We start from the raw sequence: 8,980 nt of genomic DNA on the forward strand, positions 1-8,980 counted from the left end.
TCTATTATCCGAATTAAGCAAACGGGATTAAGTTTCATAAATTAAGCAAACATGAATTAAACGGACTCGATAACGAATTAAGCAAACGAAAACGTGACTATAGTTAGGATCACACAATCAATCAGATTAAATCAATATAGCATATGTAAATCTGATTAAGCAAACAAAATACATATATTAATATTGAAAGGAATAAAAAACCTGAATAAGAATTACTAAAATCTCAAGGTATCGGAACCCGAATACAGCAAATTGTTTGGATCGATTAGTTCTTCATGAGAATTCTTGCCAAAACTTTCAAGTATTTCGTGAATAGTCAATTATCCTCATGTTATGCAGCTACTAGGTATATGGAAAACAAGGAATTTGGTTTACAACCCAACTGGATCGAAAACATAACTCAAGCCCAAAACTAATGACCCAAAACTTAAATAAAACTAATGCTGCAACTTCAACGAATTTTCTGGCCCTGTTAAAGTCTGATTCAGCTCTCGACTTCTGAACAAAAGTTGTAGATCTTTTTCTTAGCTTTCCATCGATTGGTAGCACGTCTCAATCCGATACTCCTATCTCAAGATATGATTTTTCTTGCGAAAGCTGCTAATGCTGAAAATTAAATACGAAACATGAAAGAAATGCTTAAGTACACATTAACACATTAAAACATAAAAATAATCAAAGCAAACCGAAGAAATGCTTAAGTACAAACATGAAAGAACGTGCATCTAAATGCACTGATCAGATGGCTACACCATGAACCATAAGCATATAGCCTCCTTCTCTCCTCAAACGGCATAATTTCATGTCTCTCAGAAATTTTAGGTTAATTGTGCGAGGAGGTAAGGGGTCTAGGGTAGCCATCTCATTGTTCAGGTTAAGCGCCCGAGCAATAGATGTAATCAATCCACCAAAAGAAATCGGTCCCGCTTTATTCAAAGTTAAAGTCATATGGGCAAGCATGAACGGGACCGAATTAATTCGTCTATTTGTGAGGCTTCCTTGCAAAAATAAAAGCTCTCTAGCATTAACCTTATTTGGATTCTCCCGGCCAAAAATAGTGCATGCCAACAGATATCTAAAAACTCTGATGGTCGGGTTATGGATAGTTGAGGCAAGAACTCCTTCAAAAGAGTTTATGGAAGTGTTTGATAAACGCTCCCAGAAGGAAAATACCTCAACTGACCACTACGAATCCAAAGGGGCCTCACAAATAGCATCTTCCCCATGAGGGATTCCTAACAAGCTAGCTAGTTCGTCGGTACTGAATTCATATTCAACAGCAAACATTCTAAATCTGACAGTACCAACTGTGCTAGCAGTGTTAGGGTTGACAATATAGATTAAGGAACTCAAAAATTCAATTGTCAATCGCTCATAGGTGGGTTCTTTGTTGGAAAAGAAATTATGCAAACCTAAGTTATCTAATAAATGAAATATGCTATGATAGATACCTAAAGTGTAAAGACAGTTTTCGTCAACATGCCTTCTCGGGAGGATCTCCCGATTTTGCAACCGTTCGATGATTTTTCTTTGTCTATCCCCCGCTTTCCCTCCTCGAAGAATGAATCCATTAAACTCCATTTGGAAGCTCTTGAAAAGTGACGAAGAAGATGAAGTGGAATGTGAAAAGGTTGGATTTTTACGAAATCCGACGGATGAAAATGAAAATGGAAATCGGAAAAATGATTTGTACGGTGTGGTGATTAGAAAGGTATGAGCTTTTTGTGGGTTCAAGGATGTTTTTCCAAGGTGAAAAAATGGGTTTGGAAGGTTGTAAGGTGTGAAAATGGTGAAGGAAAGGGTTCTGCCCTGACCTTTTACAAACGCTATGGCGGGCGCCATAGGGTCTATGGCGGGCGCCACAAGGCAAAATCTGGCTGGGCTGGATTTTGGTCCTTTGGCTTGGGCTTCTCTTGTCTTTTGGCTTTGAGGGGTCCGGATAGCATTTGTCTTGTGATTTCCTAGCATCATTGACTTGCATTATTTTATAAAAGTAAAATAAAAATAAAAATGAAACAAAAATTAATTATTAGACTAATAAATAAATAAATAACTAAAATAAAATTAAAAAAATGCAAATAAAACAAACATAAGACATATATAGATAAAAGTAGAAATATCAATGTATAGACATAGTTTATATAATATTCCAAATGTGATAATATAAAATGAGTTATGTAAATACGAGAAAAAAATAAAATAAAAGAAAGATGAAATAAGATGGAATGGTGAGATCATATAGTAGGGATGTCGTCTTCCTGAGAGGATCCACGGAGCATGGCTACCTCCTGACTGAGCTCTGCGATCTCCTGATATAGACAATCGGCTTCAGTAGCATGGGTGAGATCAGACACTCCCATCTGTAAAGTGAGGTCAGCCACCTCCTGTCTAAGCTCTGCGATCTCTCTACGACACTCAGCAATCTGAGTGCGGATGTCGGGGGTCTGCAATGAAAGATTATTAGAGAAAACAGTGATCCTGGGAGGTGGTGGTTTAGGCGTGTATTCAGCAATGGGTGGTGATCTCCGCTCCTCGACGGTCTCTCCTTGGCCCTCCAGAGCATAACTCTAATTTGCTGGATCATGCACACTGGTCATCATAGGATCTGGCAGTGTGAAATAATGGATAGCCTCGTTATCGACCAGCAATCGGAACTGACATGGGTGGAAAGAGGCTCTCCTCATCAACCCTCTGGTCAAACAGAAGTCGATGTCCATGGTAGTGTACCCACAGTAGATCCGGAGATGTGACAACTTGCGAGACAGACCTAAAGCGACAACAATCTGCGTGATGATTCCGCCCACATGGATGACTCCTTCGGTAGATCTGGAGATACCGCTGAGACTATATAACAAGAAGTTCCCACATGCTACTGGGCGAGACTGGGATGCACAAAATAATAGGAAGATCTCCTCTTCATTCAGTAGTGTCTCTGCATCCGGCCTTCCCAGGAAGGAATGTGCCAAAATCATCTGAAAGTATCTGAAGGCAGGGTTATGTATAACATGAGATAGCTGCGTAGATGGATCCTGGCTTCCGCCACCTGATATATCACTCCAAAACTTCTCAACCTCCTTACCCAGAAAATATCCCATAGGTGTCTCCGGGATAGCATCAGGAGTGGTCTGGAAACCCAATAGGTCGCCGAACTCTTTCTGGCTGAAAGAGTACTTAACTCCAAAGAGCTTGAAAACAGCATACCCATCTGGTCCAGAGTATGGGTCATAATCGAATGAACTCAGGAACTCCAATGTCAGGTTCCTGTAGGTGTTACTCAAGTCATCGGCAAACTCGTCCTAGTGAAGCTGGTGGCTAAGGAATCGGATACTCGGCTCGATACCCAGTGCCTCCATACAATGCTGATCAGGATAGCGTGTGGGTGCCATAGGGCGCTGATGCAGAGCGATGTAGCGCTCTCTCTTAGCATTATATCTATAGGCCACGTGCATATCATCGAAATCCTACATCCTGTAAAAGTTAAGAAAGTGATCCTGAAAAATGCAAACCATTCAAATTTTTAGTCTCGATGCAAAATATGATAAAATTAAATAAAATTAAATAAATGCGAAAAAGTAAAATGAAATAAAAACCATGGGTTGCCTCCCACGCAGCGCTTGTTTAACGTCATTAGCTTGACGATTAGAATTTATACACCTGTAGTAGTAGGGATTGGTGGATCAATCAGGGTGTGGCTTAAGTAGTATGCTGGAATGTCTCCTCCTTCGTAGAGCTTCAGTCTTTGTCCATTTACAATGAATGGACTACAGGTTTCGTTCTTGATTTCCACGGCTCCGGATCTCAGAATCTTGGATACTTCGAATGGGCCAGTCCATCTTGAGCCTAGCTTTCAAGGGAAGAGTCGTAACCTAGAGTTGAAAAGGAGAACAGGATCGCCTATATTGAAGTTTTTCTTTACTATTCTTTTGTCGAGATAGGCTTTTGTTCTCTCTTTATATATTTTTGCATTCTCGTAGGCAGATTGCCTAAGTTCTTCTAGTTTATGAATGTCTAGGGTACGCTTTTCTCCAGCGGCTAGGTAGTCTAAATTCAAAGTTTTAATGGCCCAATAGGCCTTATGTTCTAATTCGAACGGTAAGTGACAGGATTTTCCATATACTAGCTGGTAAAGAGTAGTTCCTATAGGGGTTTTGAAAGCGGTTTTGTAGACCCATAATGCTTCTTGAAGCTTCTGAGACCAGTCTCTCCTAGAAATAGAAACAGTTTTCTCTAGGATTTCTTTTATCTCCCTATTAGATACTTCTACTTGGCCACTAGTCTGTGGGTGGTATGGTGTTGCTACTCTATGCCTAACTCCATATTTTCTTAAAAGTTTGTCAAATATTCTCGATATAAAGTGTGATCCTCCATCGCTTATGACTAAACGTGGTGTTCCAAATCTAGGGAATATATAGTTTTTAAATAGTTTGATTACTACCCTAGTGTCGTTTGTGGGTGCAGATATAGCTTCAATCCACTTAGACACATAGTCTACAGCTACTAAGATATACCTGTTTCCTAAGGGTGGCGGGAAAGGTCCCATGAAATCTATAACCCATACGTCAAAGAGTTCTACTTCCTGAATGTTTCTTAGAGGCATTTCATCACGCCTTGAAATGTTTCCAGTGCGTTGGCGTCTATCACATTTGACAATGCAAGCATAGACATCACGCCACATGGTAGGCCAGAATAGGCCAGCTTGAAGAATCTTGGCGTATGTTTTAGAGGTGCTCGCATGTCCACCATAAGGTGCCGAATGACAATGCTTGATAATACTATTTACCTCTTCTTCCGGAACGCAACGGCAAAAAATGCCATCTTTACCCCTTTTGAAAAGGAGCGGTTCATCCCAATAGAAGTTTCTCACATCGTGGAAGAATTTCTTCTTGCGGTGGTAGTCAAGATCAGGGGGTACTATATCAGTAGCTAGGTAATTAACGAAGTCTGCATACTAGGGTACGTTACTTATTGCTAAGGAATTTTGGGAGTGCTCATAAGGATCTAGGTTATTATCTTCAATGGTTTCTACTCTAGCTATCAGTCTATCATAGGCGAAATCATCATTTATGGGTACTAGTTCGGGTTTTAGATGTTCTAGCCTAGAAAGGTGATCGGCTACTATGTTTTCAGTGCCTTTTTATCTCTTATATCTAAATCAAACTCTTGTAGTAATAGAATCCATCAGAGTAACCTGGGCTTGGCATCTTTTTTACTTAATAGGTAATGAATGGCAGCATGATCGGTGTAAACTATGATTTTTGCTCCTACTAGATAAGATCTAAATTTGTCTATACCGAAAACTACAGCGAGTAATTCTTTTTCAGTTGTTGCATAGTTAAGTTGGGCAGCATCTAGGGTTCTACTGGCATAATAAATGGCATGTAATTTTTTATCTTTCCTTTGTCCTAGAACGGCTCCAACTGCATAATCACTAGCATCGCACATTATCTCAAAAGGTTCTGACCAATCAGGTGGTTTCATAATGGGTGCTGAGATTAACGCTTGCTTTAAAAGATTGAATGCGTCATTACATTTTTCATTGAAAATGAATTCAGCATCTTTCATTAAAAGTCCAGTTAAAGGTTTAGTTATTTTGGAGAAGTCCTTAATAAAACGTCGGTAGAATCCAGCGTGTCCAAGATAGCTTTGGACTTCTCTAATGGTTTTTGGTGGTTTTAGGTTTTCTATAACTTCTATTTTAGATTTATCTACCTCTATACCTTTTTCAGAAACTATATGTCCTAAAACTAATCCTTCGGTTACCATGAAATGACATTTTTCCCAGTTTAGCACGAGGTTCACCTCCACGCATCTCTCCAGGATTTTCTCAAGGTTAGCAAGACAATTGTGGAAATCAAATCCGCAAACCGAGAAATCATCCATAAACACTTCCATGATACCATCTAGGTAATCTGCAAAGATTGACATCATGCAACGTTGGAAAGTGGCTGGGGCATTACAGAGGCCGAATGGCATTCGTCTGTAGGCAAAAGTTCCATAAGGGCATGTAAAGGTAGTTTTTTCTTGATCTTCGGGGTGGATAGGTATTTGGAAGAATCCAGAGTATCCATCTAGATAGCAGAAGTAAGAGTGTCTGGCTAGACGCTCCAACATCTGGTCTATAAATGGTAAAGGGAAATTATCCTTCCTAGTTGCTTTATTTAAGTTTCTATAATCTATACACATCCTCCATCCTCCTTCTAAATGTTTGGCTACATGTTCGCATTTGTCATTTTGCACGACTGTGATGCCTCCCTTTTTAGGTACTACATGCACAGGGCTCACCCACTTACTATCCGAGATCTGGTAGATTATACCTTCCTCAAGTAACTTAAGAACTTCCTTTTTAACAACATCACTCATTATAGGGTTTATTCTTCTCTGATGTTCCCTGGAGGGTTTTGAATCTTCTTCGAGCGAAATCTGATGCATGCATACGGATGGGCTTATACCTTTCAGGTCAGAAATATTATATCCTAAAGCTGAGGGATATCTTCGTAAAACGTCTAAAAGTTGGTTTGTTTCCTCTTGGCTCAAGGTAGCACTGACTATAACTGGACGATTCATATTTTCATCGAGGAACTCATATCTCAGGTTCTTAGGCAGTTCCTTAAGTTCTAAGGTTGGTTTCTTAGGGCATGGCATAGGATCTAGAGTAAGGGATAAACATTCATAAAGGTTATCATCGATGTAGGGTTTCTTAAAGTCATCATCTTCCCTTATGAGAGTTGATGGTAACTTAATTGTTTTTATAATTTCTTTTTGTTCTAATTCTCTAACACATTCATCAATGATATCTAAGGCATAACACGAGTCTCCCATCATAGGGGCCATAAGAAATTTTGAAAGTATAAATTCTATTTTCTCGTCACCTACCTCAAATGTCAACTTTCCTTTCTTGACATCTATTATGGCTCCTGCAGTCGATAAGAATGGTCTACCTAGAAGGATTGGTATATCATTGTCCTCTTTGATGTCCATGACAACAAAATCAGTAGGGATAAATAACTGACCTATCCTAACAGGAACATCTTCTAAAATGCCTATAAGATTTTTAACAGATCTATCGACTAACTGAAGTGACATCTTAGTGGGTTGTAATTCTCCTAAGTTTAACCTCTCACAAACTACTAAAGGCATTAGGCTCACACTAGCTCCTAAGTCTAAAAAAGCTTTTTCGATGACATGATTACCCAAAAGGCAAGGAATGGAGAAATTTCCAGGATCTTTATCTTTCTTCGCTAATTTGTCCTCGGAAATAGCATTACATTCCAAAGGCTTCGGATTGTCAAGTCTACGTTTGTTGGTAAGGATGTCTTTGAGAAACTTTGCATAAGAAGGTATTTGGGTGATGGCTTCTGTGAAAGGGATTTCTACATGAAGTTTTTCTATAACTTTAATAAATATTTGATACTGTTTATTGATCTGGGTTTGTTTGAGTCTTTGCGGATAGGGTATAGGTGGTTTATATGGCGGGGGTGGTACGTAAGTTTTATCTTTAGGTTCTTCTCCTTTTTCTCGACCTTCCTGGTTTTCAGATTCCTCTGGTTCCTTTACTTCGTCCGGGGGCTTGGTACATTCCTTAGAAGTTTTGGGTTCACTCAATCTAGGGTTTGGTGGCTCATCATAAGCGTTCCCACTTCGTAGGGTAATGGCATTGGCTTGTCCTCTCGGATTTTGTTGAGGTTGTCCAGGGAATTGTCCTCCAGGTGTAGTCTGAGGGGCTTGGTTCAAAGCTACCTGAGAGATCTGGGTTTCAAGCATCTTGGTATGAGTAACTATTTGGTCAACCTTGGTTCCTAACTGAGTAATCAATTCGTTAACATGAATGTTTTGGTTCATGAACTCCTTGTTTTGTTGGGTTTGAGCGGTGATAAAATTTTCCATAATTTTCTCAAGGCTCGGCTTTGGTGGTACAGGTTGCATAGGTTGATTTGATCTAGGGGCCTGATAACTAGGTCTCGGAGGTGATTATTTTGGATAGGGTTATTGTTTTTATAGGAGAAGTTTGGATGATTCCTCCATCCAGGGTTATAGGTATTCGAGTATGGGTTCCCTTGGGTGTAGTTCACTTGCTCAGAGTGGGTTTCGTTTAATAGACTGCATTCTGCAGATTGGTGTCCTTTGGTTCCACATATCTCACAATCCGTCGAAACTGCGGCTACAGTATTCGGGTTTATGCACATATGCCCGACCTTAAGGGCTAATGCGTCCATTTTAGCTTGCATCATGTCTATAGAGATTATTTCATGCACTCCTCCTTGGGCTTCCTTCTTCTCAACTGTCGCTCATTCGACTCCCCATGATTGATGGTTTTGAGCCATATCTTCGATGAGGGCACTAGCTTCAGGATAAGGTTTGTTCATCAGAGCACCGCCTGCGGCAGCGTCGATGGTCATCTTTGTGTTGTAATGAAGTCCATTATAGAAGGTTTGAATGATTAACCAATTTTCTAAACCATGATGTGGGCATGCTCGTAACAACTCTTTATATCTCTCCCAAGCTTCGAACAACGATTCTCCTTGGTTTTGGGTAAATCTAGTTATATGGTTTCGAAGAATGGCGGTCTTACTCGAGGGAAAATATCTAGCAAGAAATACTCTTCTAAGGTTATCCCAAGTCGTAATGGAATTGGGTGGAAGGGAATTTAACCATGATAGGGCTTTATCTCTGAGGGAAAAAGGAAATAATCGTAAACGTATTGCCTCAGGAGAAGCTCCATTGGTTTTAAAAGTGTTTGCTAATTGAAGAAATATTTTTAAATGTTGGTTTGGGTTCTCAGTAGCGAGACCTGCGAATTGTCTCTGTTGCACTAGTTGCAACAGGGATGGTTTAAGTTCAAAATTATTAGCTGGGATGGTTGGGTTTACTATACTAGAACTAGGTTCTTCATTTGATGGTTGAGCGAAGTACTTAAGAGGTCTTTGGTTTTGATCTTCGGCCATAGCTCTCTTAATTCTATGAAAGACTAAACGTGCGCGAG

The 8,980-nt window shown here is 39.8% G+C and overlaps 1 non-coding gene across 1 annotated transcript; it reads left to right on the plus strand.

Moving 5' to 3' along the window:
- Positions 1 to 8,451: 8,451 nt before the first annotated feature.
- LOC127109840 (small nucleolar RNA R71) lies at positions 8,452 to 8,558 on the plus strand. The gene has a single exon (XR_007797089.1). It is a non-coding gene; the product is annotated as a small nucleolar RNA R71 (small nucleolar RNA).
- Positions 8,559 to 8,980: the final 422 nt, after the last annotated feature.

This window comes from Lathyrus oleraceus, chromosome 7 (assembly GCF_024323335.1).
Source record: "Lathyrus oleraceus cultivar Zhongwan6 chromosome 7, CAAS_Psat_ZW6_1.0, whole genome shotgun sequence".
In the NCBI taxonomy this organism is placed as follows: domain Eukaryota; kingdom Viridiplantae; phylum Streptophyta; class Magnoliopsida; order Fabales; family Fabaceae; genus Lathyrus; species Lathyrus oleraceus.